This window comes from Stenella coeruleoalba (genome assembly GCF_951394435.1).
Source record: "Stenella coeruleoalba genome assembly, chromosome: 2".
In the NCBI taxonomy this organism is placed as follows: Eukaryota; Metazoa; Chordata; class Mammalia; order Artiodactyla; family Delphinidae; genus Stenella; species Stenella coeruleoalba.
This window is the reverse complement of record NC_137147.1, coordinates 69,932,069-69,954,715: the sequence shown is the minus strand read 5'-3', so window position 1 is coordinate 69,954,715 and position 22,647 is coordinate 69,932,069. Positions and strand designations below refer to the sequence as shown.

Genomic DNA, 22,647 nt, shown 5'->3' with positions numbered 1-22,647 from the left:
TAATTACGTCTGGAATGCAGTCGCTTGGAAAGCTTGCAGTGATATCAGAGCAAGGATATTTTATATATTGTGACAGACTGAACAACCAGCAGGAAGCTGAGCAAAAGAGTGTAGAGCCAATTTTGCCACTGAACCAATGCAAAGTCTATGGGAATAATTCTTTCTTTAAAATAGGAATTCCCAGCCCAAAGTTCTGTTTCCTCTTTAAAGTGAAGAGATGTTTTAATCCTGCTCTTACCTTGTCTGATGTAATGAGAGTACAGAAGATGCTCAGGGAAATGCATCGTTGCTTAGAGAGTTTATAATTCATAGAAGAGAATGTAACAGTTGTGATTCCTCTATGAAATGCATTTGTGCAACCATCCAACTGGAGAACTAGATGTTTTCTATATACTTATTAGAGCCATTGAAGTTAGGGTTTTAATTTGTAAATTTTAGTGATTTCATCAGAGACGAGTAGAATCACCCCAGACCTCGGACTCCGTGAATGTGTATGTGTATGTATATATTTAAATTGTTTCTTAAAAATTCTGAAATCCTTTAAAAGTCATATGTGTCTGTGTACTTAAAGATCTCAGATATTAACCAATAATAGCAAAGCTAGTAAACTTTTGAAATGGATTCAGCAAGGAAATAACATTTAAAATAACCTAATTTAAATGAGGCAAGTCATTTCAAGTGAAAAATATCATAATGTTAACTCTCTAAAAAATGAGAATAAGAATTTACAACATGAATGGGTTTAATATTGCTTTTTAAAAATGATGTCTGAATATTTGAGTAATTTTAATTATTATGCTTAAAGAAGCATCGATATTTAGAAGATTAATATCAATGCATCATTAACAAAAGGGCATGACAGAGAAAATCAAATGCTAATAAATTTTTTAAAAGCATTAGCAATGAAATCCAAGTTCCCTAAAATTACCTAATGATATAGGTTTATTTCATGAATACCCATTAAAATAATTATGATAGGATTGTACCTCTGAAATTTTTTATTTCATTTATGTTTTAATTTAATCTCACAAGAGCCCTTTTCTTTAAGAATATTGTTTTATTTGATTAACATATGTATGTATGAAAAAGCCCACAAAGCTAAACTTTAAGTGGGTTTTACGTGTCCTATTCACTGCATATACACCACAGAAATGAGTACAACAAGAATGTGTATTAGAGTTGTTTTTAAAGTGTAGAACTCTCCAAGTGTGTACAGTATTTTCACAAAGCTAGCTCCTTCAGATGAAGGAAAAAAAAGTTGTAAGCTAATAGTTTTTCATTAAATTTATCTTAGCTTCTTTTATCAGGCACTGGCCTTTGTTGTAGTGTTCTTGGCATCTTTTCTGTCATGAATAACCTTACACCATTTTCTATCCTATTTAATTATTCTCTCTGTCTTAAAGCATAATCAGCATTAAACCAGCTGTGCAGCCTTGAAGGAATACCACTTCAATAATACATTGACTTTTTTTTAAAGCACAGGTGGCTATTAATTTTACTTGAAACTCTCCCTCATGACTCTTGTCTGTACAAAGTTTTGGAAGCTGTATGTATGTGCTATTAAGTAGTACTACCCCTAGAATACTCATTATACCAATGGATTCTCTCAGTGTCTGACACCGTGGCTGGCCAACTATGAATAGCCAGGAAAGACAACTTTTGAGGAGAAAGCATCCTTATTATTATGATGAACTGAATCATGGAAAATCTTTCTAGTAGCACAAGAAACAGACCAATTTCTAGAAAGAAAGAGGGAAATTTTTTCCTGCAAATCCTTTCTACTAGGATATAAGTAGTCTATCCATTAAGATGACCTGCGTGTGAAGCACCCAGTCCTGAGAGAGAGGCGTGATAATTCATTCAATCAATAGTAAAGTTAGATTGCTGGCAGAAAAGGCATTAAACACTCCCCAAAGCAGCACATTAATCATGAACATGTGGCATCTAAGTCTGAATCTTGGCCAATGATGAAGCATAGGACTTACAGTAAATGAAGTCCATGGGTTTTGGCATGAATTCTAAATATCAAATTTCACCTTGAGTGACCCATGCAGCTTTATGGAATTATGAAGTTCTAAAAAATGATTCTATCATTTTTAGAATCATTCTATCCCAAAGATGTCATAAAATCACTGATTATTAATGCTGGAAAGAACCTGGGTGATTCAATCCAATTCTTTTTTTTTTTTTTTTGAATTTTTGAATTTTATTTTATTTATTTTTTAATACAGCAGGTTCTTATTCTTTAATTAACCAATGAACAAACAAACTAGGGGAGCTCAAGTGAATTACTAATATGCAGACCCTATTTCTTTTTGTAATTTTTTTCTTATCATTATCATCATTACTACTATTATTTTGAACTTTGGATAAAGTTAGATAATGTCACATATATATGATTTATTGTCACAGTGTGGATCTTTATTAGTTAGCATAAATAATATTGCCTCCTGTTTATAACAAAAAAACTCTCAAATCTTTATCCCTTAACACAAAATGGGTTCATTTTTTTCCTTATAAAAAATCCAAACTTAGATATTGCTTGTCAGGTGACAATATTCATCCTGGCCATTTAGGATCCAAGGTTTGTTTAACCTCCTGGATTCACTGTGCAGCCTTGTCTTTTGCTGGATCATCTGTAACAGTATGTGTGGGGAGAAGAGTGTGGAGGAACATGCAGGGGAATTTTATTAACCAGGTCTATAAATTGGGCATATCCATTGGTCATGTAGCCATACCTGACTGCAAGAGTGGCAGAATAGAAAATGTAATTTTGCTGCCTTGGAGTATAGTAGATGTTGTCCTTCAGATTCCCCCTTCAGGACCGAGGTGTTATTTCTACAGCTGCTTGAAGTACTGGTAGGGGTTAACTTTCAACTAATTCTTTCTCTAAAAATTGCCCTCAGGTGAAGAGATCTGACACAGCTAGTTCTTGCCCCATCCTCAGAGGCTGCCACTTCTGAGTGGTCAATGTGGGCTGTAAAGACCTGGCCAGCTTTGCCACAGGCAGGACAACTGTGAAGGGCCCTCTCAGTTCCAGTGTTTCCTATGGGATGACCAAGGCCTTTGTGGTGAATTAACAACAGTTCAACTGCTTCCTTTATAGAATCCTACTTCCTCTACTCCTACGCACCACAAACCCACCTGTAAATCTGCATCTCAGAGTCTGTTTTGGGGGAACTCAATCTCAGACAGGAAAGTAGCAGGAAAAGCAGTCTCTGCATAGCCCCTGACCTTTAATCAACAAATACCTGTTTTACTCTCCCCCCGACATATAGGACACACTAACCTTAAGAGACAAGCCAACATCCTATCTAGTTTTTCCATCCACCTTAAAGCTTTTCTGATACTGTGTTCTCTCCATCAGGTCTGGCCATAATTCTTTCTGGCCTAGACATCAATGAACTAGAAAAAACAGGTTATCTGCCCCTAAAACATCAAATACAAGGTGATGGAGAAGATCCAGAATGACAAAATAAAATATGGAAATTGAAAGACACAGCATCATAGATATATTTCAGTGTTTGATATCCTGCTAGACATGTTTTAAGAAGATTCACATTTGTGGTGGAGGTTGATGAGGAAAATTTCGTCATTAGACTCTGATTTTGATTTTGGGGAGAAATGTCCTCAATCTCTCTAATCGTAGTTCTCCTAGGGCCTTAGCTTCACCATATATGTAGGGCCTTTCTTGTTATCCTCTGTGATAATATCTTATGTGAATAAAGTATGTCCTGATTGGGGTCTACACGTGCTTGCAGTTTACTTACTGGCAGGTTTTTTAAGGCTGGAAAAGCCACAGGCATTTTTAGACAACACTCTCAGTTTCTTTTGGCTATATAATTCCTGTGAAAACTTGCTAACCTTCTGATCTATTTGACTCCAATCAGTTCCATGTGTCAATAAGAGCACCCATAGTTCTTTCCCAGACAAAGTTCTTAAATACACTTTACTTATATGTTCTTGTTCAGATTCTTTTCCATTATAGGTTATTACAAGACATTAAATGTAGTTCCCTGTGCTATACAGTAGGTCCTTGTTGTTTACCTAATTTATACATAGTATTGTGTATTTGTTAATACCAAACTCTTAATTTATCTCTCCCCCACTCCTGCCATCCCCTTTGGTAGCCATAAGTTTGGTTTCTATGTCTGTGAGTCTATTTCTGTTTTGTAAATAAATTCATTTGTATCAGTTTTTAGATTCCACACATAAGTGATATCATATGATACTTGTCTTTCTCCGTCTGATTTACTTCACTTAATATGATAATCTCTACGTCCATCCATGTTGCCACAAAATGGCATTATTTCATTCCTCCTCGTGGCTGAGTAACATTCCATTGTATATATGTACCACATCTTCTTTATCCATTCATTTGTAGGTGGGCATTTAGGTTGCCTCCTGGCTTGGCTATTGTAAATAATGCAGCTATGAACACTGGGGTGCATGTATCTTTTCGAATTAGAGTTTTCTCTGGATATATGCCCAGAGTGGGATTGCTGGATCATATGACAACTCTATTTTTAGTTTTTTAAGGAACCTCCATACTACACTTTAGTTTTGAGTTTCCTAGCTGTCTCATTCTCTGTTTTTCTCTCTCAGCTATTTAATTTTTTTTACCTATCTAATTTTCACTGAACTTTGTTCAACTTTTTTTCCCCCATACTTAGCACTTTCTAGAAGAGAGTCTAAAACAGTTGCCTTTCCAATCCTTAATGACTTTGATCTCTGGACATTCTCCAATTCTTTTTATACTTTGTAACATATCTTTCTAGAAACATTTTGGTAAAGGCAGCCAATAGTAAACAACACACCTTTTTATTCTGCCTTTTTCCAATCACTTTCTCTAGAGCAGCTGTCTAATTATGTATATGACTTACCTTCCAAGTTATGGCAGATAGAACTTTTGTTACAGCTCAACAGAAATCTCTAGGTTTCTGTTTTCTTTTTGTCCATTCCTCAGCTATTAAACAAATGCCACACAGTTCAGTTTTTTAACGGCAGCATATCAATTACAGCTAATTTTTTGTATTATTTAGGGTAAATAATTGTTTATGGTAAGTGGATATTATAACAAACACCTCTGAATTTCAGTGTTTTAACATGATACGTTTATTTCTCACTCACACGAAGTACAATGTGGATATTTCCAGTCTTTAAACAGTGCTGGACTTGGTCATCTAGGCATTTAGACTCCGTTCATGTTTTGTCTTTGCTATCCTCAGGGCCTCAGAGGCTTCGATAGCTTGTCTGCCTCTGGCTGGCAGTTAGGGAAAGGGAAGACATGGACATTACTTGGAGGAGTTCTTAATAGACTACATCTGGAAGTGATGTACTTCAACTCCAAGGACAATCCTTTGGCCACAACTAGGTCAGATAGTCACATCTAAGTGTAAGGGAGGCTAGGAAATGTAGTCTGGTTTCCCCAGCAGGCAGTAGAAACACCTTTCATAAACACAGAATATCTGCTACAGAGTCTTAGTGTCTGTGTATTGTCATCTATGTATTATAAAAAGCATTGTAATAAAAACTCTGTAACAAAGATCATCATGTGTCATCACTGTCATTGACAAATTTCTTGAACACCCAGAGATAATCCTTTTATTCCTCAGCAGCAATATTCTTATACTGTAAAATAAGATATGCAACATATTAGGAAAGTTATATCATGTTAAAAAATTCTTCTGGGACAACTCTGTAACTTTATCAGTTGGTTAAGGACAGGGACAAGCAATGTACTCTATCCAAACAAAATGACTTTTGCAAAAAACTGTTAACTCCTACAGTATATAGATATGCAAAACCAAATTTCACTTTGTTTCCATTCTCCTGAAATGCACCCTATAATTACATTTAATAGTCCCTAAGTAAATACCATGTAAACTAGAGTCGTCTTTAAAGGAGAGAAGCAATCACATATTCACACTGTAATGATGGGGTATTTACATGGCAATTACCAAGCCATTATATTGTCTTTCCTTTAATTTAGTCAACTCCATCTCCTAATCTTGTTCAGGCAAAATGGTTGAGCTAGATAACTTTTAACTACCAAAGTATATATTTCTTAAAGCAGTTGTCCTTGGCATTTTTGTAATTATTCAGTTGGTTGGTTTCCTTATTTGAATAATTTGGGAAAATAACATTTTAGACATCCTTATTTTAATAATTTGGGAAAAGAACATTTTAGACATCCATTAAGCAATTATGCAAATCTATCAAACTGGTCGTTTAAAAAATATCCTGATCATAATAATTATTCACCTTCACTATTGAAAATTAAATATTAAATTATATATAAAGAATATAAGAGAAAATTCCAAAATACGAACTTGTATAAAAGTAAAGATTAAATTATAAAAAATCCTTTCAGTTATGTGTATGAGTGACATATTGCTTTTAAACTAAATTTTAATTGAAATATGATGTGCATACAAAAATGTACAGTTTATAATTTTATAACTTGAGTAATTTCCATAAATTGAACTTACCCCTGTACTATTTCCTCACATCATGAATAGAGCATTACGAACATCACAGAAACACTTTTCATGTCCTATTCCAATCATCATCCTAAAGTTAACTTCTATCCTGATTCTATTGCTATAGATTAGTTTTACCTATTTTAAAATTGTAGAAAGTTAGAATTATACAAACTGTAATATAGTGGATTCTGGGTTGTGCTATCCAAATCTCCCTTCTAGACTAAAGCTTTTACTATCATGGCTCTCAAGAATATCTGCTGCTGACAGTTCACCTATGTGTTCCTCTCAGAGAATTGTCCTTGGAGGAAAGAAGCTGCATCACCCAAGATTATACATTCTCCAGGAAGGCAACATACATCTAATATCACGTGGGATACAATAACCAAGCCCCCTTACCTCAATTTGGGACCAATATAAAAGGCCATCTCAGCTCCAGAGTTCTCAATGGAATCATCACAGATTTCTGTTGCAACATATTGCAGTAGAACATCTTCCTATACTCAGACTAATTTCTCTCAATCCCTTCAAATATTGTTTCTGAGATCATCCGCCAAGAAACTTCTTTCTCTACCTCAGAGACCATTCCAGAGAACACATCTAAGAGAGTTGGTAAAGGGAGTGTTTCCAAGAAGAAATCTCTAAATTGAGTTTTTGAAACGGAATTATCTGCTGTCAGGCTGACAGTGAGAGCCATTATTGAAAGTAGGTGGAATGCTGATAACTCCTGGTGTACACTGATAGTGTAATTAATTGTCAAAACTCCCATCAGTGGTGAATGGGATAGGAGAGAATGCACTAGTCATTCAGTGCCTGGTGTGTTAGACAAGTATGGGAGAAGGACTAATTTAGAGTACTGTGGAATCGAACTGCTATTGCTGGGTAATCTCATGGCATTGAAGACAGACATTGAAAGCCTGAGTTTGATTAATCACCAATTAAGGCTAAAATTGAAAGCCAGAGGGCCTCTTTGGCAGCTTGGAGACTCATCTCTTGCAGTTGGATGCAGAAAGAATTGAGGTTGAGGCAAAAGGCTAATAGAAAGGGAAGCAGAACTCCAGATACAGAGAATTCTCAACCCATGTAGATCTCATAATCCAAGGTTAGGGACCTTTATTGGGAAGAATAGGGACCATGATATTTTGGCATGAAAACATCTGGGTCAGTTTACTTGAGAAGTTTGAAATGCTGAATCTCCATTATTCTTTGGGTCTTATCACATTTAATACCATATCAGCTTGTCCAGATGTGGGGCACATAAGGCAAGAAGGAGGAGTGAGGCTTAAAAGTTGTAAGCAAATGGCAAAAAAAGGAATCAGGATCCTCATTAAAAATATTGAACTTATTTATTATTTGTTATTTTTAATGCTCATGTTAGATAGGAATAATTGGAGCATCTGTAGGTCGTTAGTTGATTTTATAGCCCAAGACTGGCTTGAAACCTTTGTATAATTTGATCAATGTCAGTTTTGCCCAGTCTTCAAGAGTTTTCCCCTGACCCTGTGGTATTCTCAAGGATTGCTTTCCTAACTCATATTTTTGTCACTTCAGAATGGTGAAACTGCTAAAAATCCACTGGTTTTCATTTTATTTATATTTAAGTTTTGATATTTAGAATAGTAAATTCTAAATATAGAAAGATCCTCTGGTTGGTCTTTGTATATTTAGAATTTGGAATATGCCTTATGGAAAAAGCACCAAAATAAAAGACTCATGCTTCTGTGCCTCTCTTCTCTTTGGAATCTTGACCCATATGTATCAGATGCTTCTGTAGCCCAGAACTCCATTTTCTGCTTTCCAAGTCTTATAAGGCTACAAAAGACTCTGCGGGTTCGTTTTTTCCTCAACAGTAGCCTTCTGCTTAGATTTGCCAAAAACAGGCCACTGGCCTTGAGGCAAGATTGACTTATGTCTGTTTGATTTCCTTTTTTTTTCGAGATCTTAGCACTTTAAATCTTTGCTTTCTCAGCAGGGCTCCAAGAGTTTTTTTCTATCTTTATATCTATGTATATCAAATATCAATCTGATTGTTTCAGTGGGAGTATTGTACTTCTACAAGTTGTTCATTTTAACTAGAAAAGAAAGTCTCTCATTGACGTTTTGAAATTAAAATTCCACATTTTCTGTTTAAGCCTAGATACAGAGAGAAACATGAAGACAAATATTGTGTCTAAAAAATAAATGAGTGAGGTCAAATGCAGTTTATATAAAAAGCTATATTAAGTTTGGGCAGTTGTGAATTCTAAGTCAGTGCATCCTTTCTCTTTCTCTGTTTGATATTGTACTTCTACCCATTTTGTAAATAAATTTCTTTTTCCTAACCAACTAAATGATTTTTAGATAATGTCATGATTATTCTGTTGGTTGAGTTCAGGTCCAAACTTTTTCAATCCAAGTCTTTATGTTTTAGCATTATCTCCAGTCAGATGCATGTTTAGAGTATTTTTACACCGTATTTTATTATCCTGAAAGTTAGTGAATACATCACCTAATGTAAAAAATGAGTGTTTGGGAACACTGTAACTTATTTTTTTAAACCATTTAGTAAAAAAATTTGCAAGTAGAATCGTCTTATATCTAAACTTGAAATATATTGTACATTTATAACTCTAACAGACTGCATTTTCTACCTATAGAATCGTATCACCTACTTTTTAAAAAAACTTTCAATTCATATATAATTTTTTGTGTGTTCCCTTAGAGGATGTTTGATCTTGTTAAGTAGAATCAATTATCAATTACAGCACAAAACCAAATGTTTTATTGTGATTTTTTTATATTGAAAATCAGTGTCACAATATAGCACTAACTCATGGAATGTAGGTACATTTTGTGTGCTTCATGGGTCTTTTGAGGTAAAAACATCCCTAAAATTATTGGATATGTTTTAGACCTCACAGCTTTTTTGTTCAAGACGCATCAATATATTTATTATCTTAAGGTCTTAAATATGTACGATATTTAAATTTGGTGAACTTACAGCACATATACGTTAAAGATTAGAAAACCTTAGTAAGAGCAGTGAATGAGATTCTAAGGACTTGATAGAAGGTATTTTGTTTTAATTTTTGTGTTTTCTCTTCAATTATTTTTATTTATTTAATTCTCATTTTATTTTATTTTATTTTTGCTATTGAAATTAAAGCACAGGTGTTTTGTTCCTGTTGTTACACCTAGAAAATTAAGCTTTGCTTTTAGGCCTTGAAAATAAAGCAGGAATAAAGTAAATTTAAAAGCTGCAGGGTACCATTAGAAATAAATAGAGGAATGTTAAATGTTGATTAAAGATCAAAGAATAGTAGCAGAATTAATTATGTGGAAGCTGTGAAATCACTTATAAACTACATAAAGCCAAGCCAATTCCAACAACTCTATGGGGAAAGTAGAGTAAATCAAACCTAACCACCAATTTTTGCAGAGCGAATCATATAGAACAAAATGAGAGGCACTTAAAAATAATTTAGAGACAACGTGATACCACGCATTTAGAGGCTTTAAACAGCTCCTTTCATTCTATATGTTTAAAAATCTTAAGTATTTATAAATTATGCTTTCTGTTGTGTGATTTAATTTATACAATGACAAAAATTATGTATATAATTAGCTAGTTTCTGATTCCTGGATTTTACTCTGATGAAGGGATTGTAAATGGTTATACTTCATATTTATTATTCATTAATTTTTTATCTTAGAAATATTCTACACATTTCATAGAATCTTAAGCTTGCCTCTTCTGGAATGGTTTTATACCTTGTTGTTAAATGGCAGCACTTTTGTCCTATAGCTGGACATCAGCAAATTTTGTAGAAACAGATTTTTAAGACTTGCTTTTACTTAGTAAATATATTTGAATGCATATGTAAAAATTTCATCCGAAGTTCTAAGGGCTCAGAAACAATAATGATAAAAATTTTATTGAAAAGTGTAAATATGCAATTAATATTTTGAAAATTCTCAACAATAATAATAACGACCATCATTTAACAATACTCTAAAAGATTCACAAAAGTATAATGTGTATTAGTAGTCCCAGGTTTTGCTGACTGCTAGAAACATCAACAGATCAGAAGTTTTCACTTACAGAACACCTTATGGATTGAATCTACTGCAAGCCTCATGGAATCAAACCATATCTAGATGTCCAGTATTAAAACTCTGATTTAGGGGAGGATATTGAGATGGTGGCATGGGAAGCAGTTTCCTCTTCCCTTCAGTTGTGAGAACTATAAAGTGAATACTGTGGGGTTGTCTACCAGCACATACATTAGAGCAAAATGGAGGTGGTTATTTGGGAAAATAATAAAGTATGAGTTTGTACATCCTGAAATGGAAAATCAGTGTCAAGTGACATTTATACTGACTACACAGAAGCAGCCAATAATCAGGGAAGCTGCCAGGCACCATATTAGAAAGATGACATATGGAAATTATGTTTCTTGGTTTGATGGAATATGTACACATAGCACTTAAATTCATCATACTTTTCTTATGGTACATGCAGGGATGGGTAATAAAACTCTCTCTCTGTCTCTCTCCCCTTTTTTTCTGTGAGGGTGAGGCGTTTAAATTCTTTTATTCAATAAACAGTCATTGATCCAGTCCATGAAGATCTTGTTCTAGGTTTTGAGTTTCAGTGGTGAAAAAATAGTAAAAGTCCCTGCTGTTACGGACATTGCTATCTAGTATGGAGAAAGGTAATAAACACATAAAAATAAATGCATGAAATACATTTAGATAGTGATAAGTGCTACCAGGAAATAAAACAGGGGGATGTGATAATGTCAGAATATCCTCAATAAGTAGGCATCTCTATTAGGAATGGTTACAATATAGCAGCAAACTTTCCCCAGGAAGTGAAGAGAGACAGAGACAGAAGTAGAGAGGCCTCAGTGTCTTTCATAACAATCTCAATGGTACTGTTTCATCGTCTCTGCCATATCCTATTGTTCACATAGACCAACCCTTTTACGGTCAAATGTATGAATGCCAGCAGGCAGGGATTGCTAGGGGACATTTGGGAACTGGCTGCCACATACAGTAGAGGTCAAGGAAAATGGAAAGTGCAAAAAGGATGTGGGAATCATTTTTTTTTTTTTTTTTTTGGCTGCTCATGGGATTTCTCTAGTTGCAGCGAGCGGGGGCTACTCTTTGTTGCGGTGTGCGGGCTTCTCATTGAGGCGGGTTCTCTTGTTGCGGAGCACGGGCTCTAGGCGCGTGAGCTTCCGTAGTTGTGGTGCATTGGCTCAGTAGTTGTGGCACACGGGCTTAGTTGTTCCGCGGCATGTGGGATCTTCTTGACCAGGGATCAAAACTGTGTCCCCTGCATTGGCAGGCAGAGTCTTAACCACTGTGCCACCAGGAAAGTCCAGCATGTGGGAATCTTTTGATAATTTATTTTTATTTCTGAAATGTGGTTATGTCAGAAGCAAGACTAAATTAAGAGAGAATATATGTGTGATCAAGAAATGGAAACAATGTCTATAAACTGAAAACTTGACTGAAAAGGAACAGGGAAGCATATGGTAATTGCAAGGTAAAGAGAAAGAAAATCTGAAAATCTGAAACTGCAGACAAAAAGTCATTGGAAAGCAAGAGATTAAAAAGGTTTCTGAGAATGAAAAATGAGGGAGCTATAGGTGTGGAGAGAACACAGAGGTAAAACATTTAGGCATGGATGGAAAGGTGGGTACTACTCCCTGTGTGAATGTAGGGATTATTAAAGGATAGGCACAAAGACTAAGATGTTTCAGTATGGAAAAACAGATTGATGCAAGAATTTATACACTGTGATCTTCAGGTGAAATAAGGGCTCTCAGAGTAAGAACCTTCTAAACCTGGGTTCCAGATTTAATAACAACAACACTTTTCCCCCCAAGACTACCAACAGTCTCAACTTCATGTTTATCCTTAAACTCTGACTAGTCTAAGCATTGAATAAAACAAGTCATCCGTTTTCACCTTTAATACTGGATATTTTAACATTGCTTGACATTGCTGACATTGCTAGAGAAAAGTGCACAACCTTGAAACTGAAGCCATAAATCCATACTTTCCAGACATACCTGGGTTCTAAGCACAGTCATAAAGATCTTTGTAGTGCCATAGGTTCTTTGTAAAACCCATTGACACCATTTTTAAGTCTACAGAGACACTGCCTCCCTCCTGTAAAGGCAATATTCATACCTCATATTTTAGAGATTAAAAATAATGTCAGAAAAAAGAAAAACACACTTCCATCCCCTTTACTTCCTAATCATACCTATTCTACTTTTTCATTCTGTCATAGAGACTGTACTATCTCTCATTTTTCAAAACTCATATCTCTTCTTTCCTTCTGCCTCCTACAAATCTTTTTCAGGAAATTTACATCCCTAAGTACTTACATTATTCCATTATTCATTCATATTCATTCATTCATTCTCATCCCCCCTCTCTCTCTCCCTCTCCTCCCTCTATGCCTCTCTCTCTCCTTTCCCCCTGTTGCTCTCCTTCCTTCCTTTTCTCTTTGATCCTTGTTCTCTGTCTTCCCTCTGTCTTTTTCCCAGTTCTTGTGTACAAGCATTCTTTCATAATGAAAACAACCAATCAACCAAGAAAAAGCCTATCAAAATCCATTTCCTTACAAAATGCATCCTTCCTTTACCACAACATCATCTTGAAATAATGTTCTGTACTTATTTTCTCAACCTTCTCATATTACTCAGTGGCATACATTTCTTAAGACACTAGTGTCTGGCCATTACACAAACAATTTTACCCAGTCCCTTTTAAATTATATTCAAGATCAACTTATGGTTTTTAGCTTTTTATAAAATTATACTTATTGATTTATGTAAAATGTTTAGCATATCTTAACTCTCTACAGTTTTTGACAGTATTATCCATATGCTGAGTTTTACAACATGTTCTCCCTTGGCTTCTGCAATTCATTTCTTCTGGTAGCGGCTGATTCTCCTGCTACATTTCTTATGTCCCTGCCTTTGCAGGTCATCCTCGTGTACCCACACATTAAATGATGAACTTCCTAGCCATTTTTAATTTGATTACTTTTTATTTTTACTTTAACTGTTACTCAACAAATCTTTAATGGCATATTATTAACTCTAATAATTTTATTTTTTATTTCAAAGCTGGGCACTCTTGAATCAGTATCTCTTTCTCTAAACTATACTGAATTTCAGAATGACATTATTGAAAGTTCACACAAACATTTTCATATAGAATTCCCATTTAGGATTACTTTAATTCAAACTTTTATTGAGTTTATGATTTACCCTTCCAAGATATAATGTAATAAAAGTAAATTCTCTTGTCAACAAGCTCCACTTATTCTCTTCTCCTTTTTTCTTATCATAGTCCGACTTCATTGACATTTTTATAGTTGTTTTCTCAAATCTATTAGTTAACTTGCTCTTGAATAGATTCCCCCCGTACTACACTGCCACTGTTTAAATCATCACTGATTAGCCTTTACTTGAACTAATCCAAGAGAATTATCAGATCTCTTTATCAATAATCTCTCTCCACACTGGCTTACCATGTACTGTATGGCCAGATTTCTTCTTAAAAGAAAACAACAACAAAAAAAACCTAGAGGTGTGTATACCAACCAGGTTTAACTTATATGATTATCTGTGCCATAAAAGATAGCATAAATTCTTTAGCTTAATCAAGAGACCCTACATAATCTCTCTCCTAACTTACTCCCATGCGTCACACACCCTGCCCTCTTTTATATCTTGTGATCATCAAAAATGTTTCTGAGATATAAAAAGCTATTTAATGACTCAGTGTTTCTGGTCTCTCTTACTGAATGCTCTTCTTGATTTCACTTTCAACTTGGAAAATTTTTGCATGTCCAAAATTCTTATTGAAATGTTTTTCCTTCTGTTATTTCCCAAAACATATTAAGTTTTTATATTCTTTACAACAATTGCGTTTTACTCTTCTTGTCTCCTGAGAAACCTGATTGAAATTCAAGATATGCTTCCTGAATGATTTAGATTGGGCATGTCAGCAGAACTAGTGGGATAAATTTTGCAGGAAGTTTATATGAGGACTGGTATGAGGACCTTGGACCTTGTGAAATGTAAATTTATTTGAAAACAAAGAGTTCCACACATGTAGAGTACTACACTGTATCTTTTTCAAATCGCACGTTAACTTCAGACCATTGCTATGAGTTAAGGATCTGTGCTGCAGAAAACAAAGATGACCTGTCTGTTTGGAACATTCTTTAGTTACATCTGTCCTCCAGTTCTGTATTTTGGAAGTATGTTCCTTATTGCCTCCAGTTTATTTCCCAATTTCCTTTATCACTTATCCTTAGGCAAATTGTTTCTCTTGACAGTCTTTGCTTATCTAAATATTATTAATAATAAAGACAGCACAGCATGAAGTGCATCCATTGATAGGTTAGTAGACAAGAGAAATATAATGAATAAAAGTTAGGTAAATGGTAAAAATAAGACACATGGAACTTTTATATAATAAAACAATCAGATAAATACTACTCTCTATCATAAAACAGAGAGTATGACTCTTAAGGAAATAAAGGCAATGAAAAATATGTGATAACCGAGAAGAGAGAATATATTAGGAAGTAATAAATGTTTTCACTTTTGTAAAGGATACCTAAATTTTAAATAAAGATATAAAATAAGTGAAACAAATTAAAAGCAATAAGGATTAGAAAGGATACATCTTAAAAGTGAGTTAAGGAAAGAAATGTCACTTTTGAAAAATCATGTTAATTTGCAGTAGATAATGAATGAATGAATGAAACCCAAGAGATGGTAATATATAAAGATGTTAGGCAAAGGTGATACAACTTAAGACATAAGTGAAGCTCCTGAAAATTATTAACACTACAAAAGAGTAGTTATAGTCATTAGATTAAAATTTGAATCTCCAGATCAAATGGCATACTGATGAAAGAGGAACTGATAGAGGGCTGTAAATATTTACTATATCCTTATATAGTATTGAAGTAGTAGAGTGAAATAATGTATTCTATGGAAATTTGGGGTGGGCAGGGAGGCCTCTGCTTTCAGTTATCACCAAGATAAAGTTTTATGGGTATTCAGGTGAAGACACATTACAAAAAATATAGGAAAAAATCTAGTTTGTCTCAGTACTTTGCACTAAAACATTCAGCATAAGATGACTGAGGAGCATTGTCTTACAAATCTTAAAAGAGAATAAGCATAAACCAAGATTTTTTTTTGGCCTCACCAAGTTCTCATTCAAATATAAAGACAAAAAATCTCAAACACATAATGTGCTTGGACATGACAGCATCCAAGCACTCCTGACAAAAATTGAAATTTTTAAAATTCAGCCAACTGATGTAATATAAATTAAAATAAATCAGGGATGATAAAACTATGGTATGAAAGGACTTTCAGTAAGCATTGACTACATTTAAATATATAACAGAATGGAGTATGATATGTCCTATCAATGGGAAACTAGTTAAATAAAATATGGCAAAATGAAATATTATGCAGCCTTTACAACAGTAAAATAATTTTTTTCTCACCAGTATGGAAAGATATGTAGGATGAATTGCTAAGCAAAATTTCCTCTTTCTATAACCTATGAGTGTGGATGTTTGAAATGCCACCATATGTAAATGATCTTTATAAGCATTTGTATTAAAGTGACATAATCTACTCACTGAAACAGAAAGTGGATAAGGAACAGAACAGAACAGAACTTTATGATTTTCTTTGTAAATGACCAAAGGTAGGTACTTGAGATCAACAGAAGGGTGATTCTCTACATGGTCATTCAGAGAGGCAGGCTATCGCAGTCTTTACCTTCCTCGACGTATATTCTCCATGGTCAGCGTAAACATTTCTACCCTAACCTGGAAGAAGAAAAATAGCAAAGAGGACACCAAATGGTTTTACGGTCTGTGGCCTGAAAGTGACACACAACACTTCCAGTACCATTTCTTGATAGTAATCAGTCATGTGGCTACACATACCTGTAACAGAGGCTGGAATGTATGTGCAAGAAGTGGAGAACACAGCAGAATATGTCAGTTTCTTCCATAGCACTCAGGATAAGTACATGAGGAAATAGCTTGAGGATTAAGATATTGAGATATTGAAATCTGATCAAAATATGTTTATCAGCTTTCCTTTTTAAGGTTAGAGGGGAAGAGAATATTAAGGCCTAAAGATGCATGAGGAGTGCTGTTCTGGGAGATGTGACAGAACACATGAGAAGGAAAAGTTGAATAGAGAGTTCAATTAAAATTTTACCTATTCTGGGATTTGCTGATGCTGTTGCTGCCACCGGGAGACATACCAGCTTAGTCAACCTCACCGTATTTTTTCTATGTCGCCATCAACAATGAGTCCCTGGACAGTGTCCCCTTTGAGCTTTTTGAAGACAAAGTTCCAAAGACAGCAGAAAGCTTTTGTGCTCTTAGCACTGGGAAGAAAGGTTATCAGGATTCCTGCTTTCACAGAATTATTCTGGGGTCTATGTGCCTGGGTGGAGACTTCCTATGCCTTAATGGCACTGGCGGCAAGTCCATCTATGGGGAAAAGTTTGATGAGGAGAGCTTCATCTTGAAGCACACGGGTCCTGGTATCTGGCCCATGGCAAATTCTGGGCCCAACACAAACAGTTCCAACTTTTTATTTGCATTGCCAAGACTGAGGGGTTGGTCTTTGTCAAGGTAAAAGAGTTTATAAATGATTTAGAAGCCATGGAGCACTTTGGGTCCAGGAATGGCAAGACCAGCAAGATCACCATTGCCCACTGTGAACAACTGTAATAAATTTAACTTAGGTTTTATCTCAATCACCAGACCATTTCTCTTGTAGTTCAGGAGAATACCCCTCCACCTCCATCTGCTCTCATTATCCTATAACTTTTGTGCTCTTGCTACTGTTCCTTGGGTTCCATATTTTCTTTATCCCCCTTCAAGTCTAGCTAGGTTGAAGAGTTAAGTTTATGATTATAAAATAAAAACTAAACAGCAATTTAAAAAATCTTACCTATTCTGCAGTTTTATCCAAATCTGATCAAAGAATAAAAGTATCTTTCAAATACTTTATACCATTTAATATACGCAGCTTTGTGAATGAGCTCAATCATTTGACTATATGAGGAAGGGAGTTGCTTGATCCTTTGCATAGTACAAACAAAAATTCTGAAATAAAGACATTGAAATTTATCCAAATCTGTGTTGATATTCAAATGCTAAAACTCTTTTTATTTACATTTGATTTTCCTCTTGTGAATGGGTTTTTCAAGTACTGTGTTTAAATATCAGGTCTGATCCCTCACTAAACTGGAACTTATCCTGTAGGGAAGTAATTTTCTTTCTTTTTCTTTTCTTTTTCTTTCTCTTCAGCTCTCCTTATGGTAAGGTATTGTCATTGCAGTCAGTATACTTGATGCTTAAAGTCCTCATTTCCTTACTCCTTTCTTTGTCAATTATTTTACATATCCATGAAACTAAAATTGTTGAATAAGATAGTTTTGGGCCCTATATGTTTAAATATAAGAAACCTTTTCTGAAAAATATGGTTTAAGGTACACCACCAACTTGAGATTTAACAAAAACATTAATGCATTTTACATTTTATCATGTTTGTTACTGTCTAGCACCTTATTTACAATAAAAAATAATGAGTTGTGGAGATACCTATTAAGGGATTTCATGAGAAATGACTTCATTTTCACTATGAGACTAAATGTAGGCAGCAGCACAGTATTGTTCAGGATAAATGACTGTTTGATAGGCTGATTATACCAGGAGGAATAACCTTCTCTGTAGTGCACAAAGATTCTCAGGCTCAGAAATCCAGCCAAGTACAAGTAGGAATATCCCTGAGAGACCTTTTCTGGCAGTGGATGAGAGCTTTTTCCTTTAGGACGTTCAGAGGTCAGTGCTTACAGTTTCACCAGTAACCAATGTCTATTTAAAATGTCTCTTGTTAGCGAAATGATGGTGATATAGATTCTCCTCAAATTTAATTCCAAAAGATAGGAAGCGCTGTCAAGAACAAGTAAAAAAGAATAAGGCAAATGTACATGACAGTGTTAAACTGAGCACAAGTTCTTCTACTATATACTTATAAAGGCTTCACAAATAAAAATGTATATGGTAGTCAAGTAGAAATCAGACCACGGAGCTTAAAACTAAAAATATCCTGTGTGCTGAAAATCATCTCCGCCCTTTCATTTCTAGAAGTTGTCATCCATGTGGCATAACTTTGAAGGATTATTTTTCAAGTCTCTCTCTTTGTTCTCTTAATTTCAGACTTTGGGATACTGATGGGTAGAACTGGTGATGAATAAGAGAATGCATATAGTGCAAACTTAGGGACAATAAACTTTTATATAATAATAATGATATTGAAAAATTTTACTCTTCCCAAGATTCACATGTACGTATAATCCCGCATCATTTTTAGAGTCACTTAGCTTACTTTTACACCTTGGGGAACTCCGGAATAAACAGGAATTTTTTTCTGAAACTTATTAGAAGATGTTTATGTGCATTTTGGGAGCTAAAGATCAGGGAGAGGGCTAGGTAAGGAGTTAAGTGAATTTGGAACTGTTTTTAAATCACTCTAGATATAGTAGTGAATTCAAAGGTTATACTGCAGAAAATTTAGACAGTCTATTCAGGAAATGTGAAAAGGCTGTTTTAGTTGAGGACTCCATTTTTCTTACTGCTACACAGGTGACATATGCATTATTTATACATAAAATACAGAGTTACCTTTTAATTTTTAAGTGAATCACAACTGGAAAAATTTTAATGAATAAGAATATGTGTGCATGTGGCAGAGTCTCTAAAATCATTAATAAAAGTCATTTTGAATTGAATGTAGTTATCTGCTGTACTTGATAGAACAGCAATTTCTTAAGCGTCAGTCCTCAAATCCATATTTCCTTCAACTCTGGAATCATTACAAATGAAACATTTTACTTTGTCTTCATCCTGCTTCCACACTGAGAACTGAATGAACATTTGCCAAGTAGCAGCAGAATATTATTTTTTTTAACACACATATCCTTATATTTCTCTATGATAGTTCATAATCTTTTACCGAGTTTACTGGTCCCAGTTATAAAACCCGTCTTCAGTTGTACATTCTCTATCTCTCCCTTGTTCTCGTGTTTACTCTTTACTGGCATTACTCTATGCTTTCCAAATCCAAATGAATCTATTTCAAATACTTGGGCCAGGCACATTTTCAAGCTGTTGATTCTCTCTGTACTCTTCTTGTAGAACAAGCAACATAGACATATTGTCCATCTATACAAAACAGGGTTAACTCAGAATGGTTCCTTTGTAAAAGACTTATTTATTCAATGAGAAGTGATCTAGGTTGGTCAGAAGAACCCAGAAATCACACCGAATGAATGATTCTTCAGAGAATTCCAAACTCTTTTGTACCTCAGCATGTGTCTGAGGTCAGGGGCACTGTGATCTCCAGCTCAGGAAAGAAGTCCACCTCAGATTTCTCAGAATTATTGAGTGATGATGATCCTTTAAAATAATAAGCACGGGGAAGTTTTTAAATTTCTACCAATTTAATTAAGATATCTTTCCTTATTCTTAAAATATAAATCATATTTACAAGAGGCACACTTTTTATTGGGAATTTAGACAGGAAATTTCATAAATCTTTTCAAGATTTTTTCAAAGTTGGGTCTTCTAAATGCATGCCATTTTCCCAAGCCTTATCTACTTTTTGTAAAGTGTTATCATAGGTTTTCTATTTTGTTCTTCACAAGTTTGGAATTTGGGAAGGCAAATGTCATTCTTTCTATTTTACAGATTAAAAAATGAGACACAACTTAAATAGTTTATCATTGGTCATATCTAGAAAGTACTTATCCTGATTCTTATTCAGTGCTATTAACTATGTAGTTATTTTCATTTCATATTCTGGGATCTTATTTATTTGGGTTCACCCATGCATATTTTTCTTTTAGAAAACTTGTACAAAGATAAAATCATTTAAAAGATTACTTAGTCATTTAAAAATACCTATTTAAGTGCTTCCTGTGAGGAACCATGCAGACATACAGTAATAAAACAGAATATAGATTAATTCTGGCTAGGATATATTTCAGTTAAACACAAGACAGAGACACCCTTTAGAAAAGTTTTGCCATACTCTTACTCCACCTAGCAGAATATTCCCATCATTTGCAGTATGAAATATGCCTTGGTCAAGGCCCTACCAATAATAAGCAGCAGAAGAGTGTGTTGTGGATATTGGTTCAGTCTCAACCTAAACTCCTTTGCTTAGAGAGACTAATTTTATTTGTTCTTTTGTTTTGTGGACTCTTTGTACTATCTTTTTATCATTTAAAATCTTGAAGGTATAAAAATACATGAACCCATTTTGTGCATTTCAGCATTTCTCAAGTTCTGAAGCTTTTAGTCATGTCATGTTGTCCATGAAATATGTGATAGATATGCTCTTTCCTTGAGCATCATATTTGCTTCTACAAACATATCTCAAAGTATAAGGAATTTGTAATTTTCAACATAACTGACAGGACTGGCAGACACACTTCTCAGTTGACGTGGTACATGTTTTGATATACATAAATTATGAAAGCAGCAGTTATTTCTTTACAATTTTAAATTCTCAGAGCAGCAAAACAGATTATAACATAGACTAGTTCAAACTTAAATGAAAATAATATTAAAAGTATTTTAGAATGAAACACTTTGCATTTTATTGTTGAAAGTACTTGAAGCAACAGAAATGATGAAGTTTGGTAGAAATGCAAAGCCAATAAACACTGTAAGTTAAAAACAACAATTTGTGCTAATAGTACACATACTGCTTTCAATACACAGTGCTAAGCTGCCTTAACATCAAAGAGTATTCTGCTTTGTAGATTCAAGGTAGTAAACTGTTTTATGTTTCAAGTTTCAGCTTGGTGCAAATTGAATCAACTGAGTTGCAAAATCAAATTTTTCATAAAAGTGGTAACTGACCATTAACTACAATGTAATGCTGTAAACATGACCCTATTGTGAAACTACAAGACAGCCTGTTCTAGAACATGACAAACAGTTAGGAGGAACAGGAAAAGTCATTGTATTTGTCACTAGGAACAAGAAAGATAAAAGGAACATGATCCTGTGCTGTTTCATTGTTTGCTTCACAGTTTTAAGACACGCACTATGCTCTTAATGGGCAAATGCCTAGAGGAATGGTGCCTTCATTTTAAATTACAGCTATGTATGTTTAAGAGATTGTATCGGCATTTTCAAGGAGTTGCTTCTCTATATTAGATATTTTGTTTTAAGTGCAGCAAAAGGCCAAGCTCAAATTCATTCCTAATGAGCCATGTGTTAATGTCAAAGTCTCTGCTGTCCAGTCAAATGCCAAAGAACACATCTGACTTTATAATGAGCCAAACAGTTGTCTCTTCATAATCTCAGTTAGCCTTCTGTTAGATAGCTGCATCCAAAATTTATAACACAGTGGTGGAGGTTGTGGCTGGGATGGCTGAAATCCAATCCAAGATGTAAAACTTCTCAGATTGTGTCAGTATTATCGCCAAGGCTTTACCATTCAATCTCCATGTTGAATGCACTGACCCAACGGATTCCAGATGGAATGTTGCCTGAATCTGATCTACTCTGTACACTGGTTGAGAAGAGATCAAAACCAGATGACAGGCATCAAGGAAACCAGCCAGTGGCGGGGTGGTTGGAATGTAGGTAAAAGTTTGAAATGACACTGCCAAACTTTTCTTTTCCCTGGAGGACAGTCTTTCCAGTTGACCAACTAATTCCGCATACTTCTAGGCTCTAAATTTTGTTTGGTTTCTGATTTGACACTTGCTGACATCCAAAAAGTTTAATGTTTATCTTGGCTATTCTCTACGTAATATGTTATACCTACTTAACATGAAAATGAATGCCTTTACATAGTCATGGGTAATGAAAAGGATATCAAGAAATAAGAGGGTTTTAGGATGTTTTGGATAAAGTGTCATACATACACATTACAGCTGTGTGTTGAAATCAGATAATTCAGGGAGTCTATAAAACTGAGGAACATTTGTATTATATTTTTGTTTCATTTCCTAGTGAGTCAGTTATATAAGTTCCTACATTGATTTTTTCAAGTATTTACTCTTAAGTGTAATAGTGAAA

The 22,647-nt window shown here is 34.6% G+C and overlaps 1 long non-coding RNA gene and 1 pseudogene across 2 annotated transcripts in view; both read left to right on the top strand.

Annotated features, from left to right (window-relative positions):
* The window catches only part of LOC307181328, a 592,448-nt gene that overhangs the window by 216,360 nt on the left and 353,441 nt on the right, over nt 1-22,647 (top strand). The window lies entirely within an intron of this gene.
* LOC307182657 (peptidyl-prolyl cis-trans isomerase A-like) lies at nt 16,979-17,274 on the top strand (annotated as a pseudogene). The gene has a single exon. The product of its transcript is annotated as a peptidyl-prolyl cis-trans isomerase A-like (transcript).